Source organism: Micromys minutus, assembly GCF_963924665.1.
Source record: "Micromys minutus genome assembly, chromosome: X".
Taxonomy (NCBI): Eukaryota; Metazoa; Chordata; class Mammalia; order Rodentia; family Muridae; genus Micromys; species Micromys minutus.
Window position 1 is genome coordinate 109607963 of NC_137970.1, and position 3806 is coordinate 109611768.

At 44.4% G+C, this 3806-nt stretch overlaps 1 pseudogene across 1 annotated transcript; it reads left to right on the forward strand.

Moving 5' to 3' along the window:
- The first annotated feature begins 553 nt into the window (after positions 1-553).
- On the forward strand, positions 554-1575 carry LOC308415193 (melanoma-associated antigen B16-like; annotated as a pseudogene). Its single transcript has one exon. The product of its transcript is annotated as a melanoma-associated antigen B16-like (transcript).
- The last annotated feature ends 2231 nt before the right edge of the window (positions 1576-3806 follow it).

Consider the following 3806-nt stretch of genomic DNA (forward strand, 5'->3'; position numbering starts at 1 on the left):
TTCACCTTCTTTTCCAAGCTTCTCCTCAACCCAACCTCCTTTTATTCCTACCCAATTTGTTTTGTTTTGTTAATCTATTAGGTTCTACTATTACTCCCCATGTAGTTTGGTGTGCATGTGTGACTATCTAGCAGAGCATGCCCAAACCACAATGCATTACAACTTTAGAGAAAATTGAATTTCTCCATATCAGCCACAAACAGAAGTTCAAACCCACCTTGGTGGGGAAAAGGTCTTGTTATAGCAAAAAATGTGGCTTAATGTTTATTAAACTAGTGAAAATTAAGAAACTTTTTCTCTACATTTAGAAAAGAAGTGACTGCTACAGAGCCACATATGTGTCCTCGCTGCCCTCTGCTCATTCCACATTGGGTGGCCTGGCACTCAGTATGTCTTTTAATTTGCACACATCAGGTCTTCCTTGTGAATGTACATAACATAACTTTCACAACTCTGCTGGAAGAGCGAATTTTACAGGCAGATGACCCCCATCCCCTTCCTTTATCTTCCATACAGTTCCTCGTTTCCCTGCCTTCCCTCCTCCACACCTGCCATGTCCCAAATTCAGAAGAGTCCAGAACACACAGATAACCAAATCAAGACCTGTGAAGAAACCTGTCAAGTCCAGACCACAGCAGGCTCCGGCCATGTTGAGGAGCCTCGTTCCTCATCTCATCTCCCTATGGCTGGAAGTCTGAAGGGTCAGACCAGCGAGGAGGCCCAGGTCCCCTGGGATGCAGAGGAACCATGTAACTCCCGTCAACTTATCATGGCTGATAACCAGGAAGATCCTGCACATGGGAGGCCCAGTCCTTCCAGGGTCTTCAGCATCCCTGTGCCTCTTCAGGGGACTGTGCCGAGGGCCTGGGTCACCGAGAGGTACAGGGTGGCCCGGCCGTCCCGCCACATCATCCAGATTTGTCTGTCATGGCCATAGATGGCAAAGTTAATTTCTTGGTGAATTACATGCTGTTCAAGTACCAGGCGAGGGAGATGCTGAGCATGAGTGACATCATGGCACTCACTGTCAGAGAAGATTCTGTCCATTATCAGGAAATCTTCATGAGAGCCTCTGAGCACATGGAGATGGTCTTTGGCCTGGGTGTGAGGGAGGTTGGCACCATCAACCACTTCTACACCATCTTCATCAAATTAGGCCTCACCTATGATGGGATGCGCAACCATGAGGTCAGCTTCCCCAAGATTGGTCTCCTGATCCTCATCCTGGGCGTCGTCTTCATGAAGGGCAACCATGTGACCAAGGAGGACATTTGGGAAGAGTTGAGCCCGATGGGCATCTACCCTGGGATGGATCATTTCACCTTCGGTGCACCCAGAGAGCTGATCACGTGTGAGTTTGTGATGGAGGGGTACCTGGAACACCAGCCACTGGGCAACATGGATCCCATGCAGTGTGCATTTGTGTGGGGGCCGCGGGCTAAGGAAGAAACTAGTAAGATGAGGGTGTTGGAGTTTGTGGCCAAGATTCACGGGTCAGACCCTACTGCCTTTCCTTCTCAGTATGAAGAAGCGGTGCTGGAAGAAAAGAGAAGCCTTGGCATGATTTTTGGGTAAAAGTAAGAGACACAGAACACACTGGGTTACCCGGTAATTTTCCCAATGTATTGTTCACAATCAGTGATTACCCCAGGGGGGTGGGTGAAGTAAAAAATGATGCTGCTTAAGAGAGACTTTTAAACATAATATTTCTAGTGTGATTTGAGTTGTATATGATAATTAATGCTGAATAGTTTAATGAAGATAACAGTAACTTATGATTCAGGTGAAGACCAAGAGTTGTTCCTTGTCACAATCGTAGGAATTTTTACATCATTAAGAATGAACCCATTCATCATTATAGAAGAGTAACAACATCCCCTCCTCCCTGGCAGTGTGCAGAGTGTGTGCTCTGGGCCCGGAACACACATTTATCATTATAAAATCAAAAAAAAAAATCTAAAATATCCTTTGAATACCACCCCCAAAATTTTTATGGTACATTTTCTGCATTTGGTAAGGACACCCTTTCATATGTGGTGGTTTGTGATGCAAATTGCTCCAAGGGCTTTGGGTTTGTACAATTTGAAATACAAATGGGCTAGTGGGAAATTGAAGGTAATGCTTCTAAAATGGCCGTAAAGTGTCTGTCAGATGAATTAAATCCTGGAAGGAGCGAGAAGCAGAGCTTGGAGCCAGAGCGAAAGAGCTCAGCAGGGTTTTCATTAGGAGCTTTGGAGAACACAGGGATGATGAGAGAGTGCTTTTGAAAGTTTGGGCCGATGACAAGTGCAAGTGGAACATCCAAAGGGTTTGGATTTGTGAACTTTGAAAGGCTGGAAGATGCTCAGAAACCTGTGGGTGAGATGAAGGAAAGGAGCTCAATGCAAAACACACTTTTTTTCTTACAATTTATTTAATAAAAGAGTTATACATTTACAGATTTTAAAGGCATTTTTGGCATAACATTATATAAATATTTTATCAGTACTTAATTCTTTTAGAGGTTTAATACCATTCATTGAAATCCCACTAGTTACCATAAGCATGAAGTACATGTAGGACAGAATGTAACATGGAAACCATTTTCTTGTTGGGTATAGATTAAGCATGATGATCTTATTTTTGGAACACATTTTTGTTGGTTAAGCTCAGAAAGCAGGGGAGCGGCAGACAGAACTTAAAAACAGATCTGAGCAGATGAAGCAACATCAGATTCCCAGATACCAGGGTGTGGACCTTTCTGTGAAAAATCTCATGCCCTGCAGAAGCCACTCTTTGTGGCTTCAACTTGGCTCAAAGAAGGGCACCAGGCTCAGCTCCCTAAGCAGTATATGTAGAGCATGGCAAGTGTGCAAGTGTGTAAGTGTCCGTGTCCAGGGAGCCAGACCTTGTCCATTCTAGTATATGCCTGGTGCTATCCGCCCAGCTGCTCCTAGACCTCCACTTGGTATGCCAAGACCAGATTCCTCATGGCTTCCATGAGTCATGTCAACACAGCTTGTTGCTGGCATGTCAACACTTAACACACCGCCACAAGACAGCATGCAGCAGCCTGCTCTCACATGCATGGTCAGAAACCTTTAGACTGCTTGCATGTTGGCATCTGCACCCCCAGAAGAGCAAAATCAAAAAGAAAATGGCTGTTTGTTTTGTGTGTGCTTGTGTGTGTGCCTGTGTGTGTGTGACTTTGTGTGTATATGTGCCTGTGTACGTATGTGCATGCTTGTGAGTGTTGGGCAGTGCTTGTGTATGTGTTTGTGTATATGTGTGTGTGACTATGTGTGTGTGTGTATGTTGTGTGTGTATGTTTGTGCATGCTTATCTGTGTTGAGCAGTACTTACTTGTGTGTGTTCGTTTGTCTGTTTGTAGGTGTGTGCATGTGTGTGCCTATGTGTGTGTGTATGTGTGTGTGTCCCTGTGTGTGTGTTGGGAAGTTCTATGGTTAGAATGACAACTTAAGGTTTCAGAATAGTGTATGTCAGTCTTGTGCATGCATTTGTGTGGTAATAAGACAGACTCTCTGGTTCTGCTACAAATTCATAGTTCTGTTTGGTTCTCAACCCTGACTCTGTAACTCAGATCAGGCTCACCTGAGACCAGTTCATAGGTTTCCATGGTTTTTTTAATATTTGCATATGACTCATTTTTCCCCTTTCACACTTTCTGAAATTCCTCACAACCCTCCAACTGAGGAGAGGCAGAAGCACCACTGAAAAGTGATCAGGGTCTACGGTTTTAACTCGGCTTCCACTAAACTATTAATAAATGCCCACTGTGAGCGATGAAAATCCATAAGTCCCTTCCA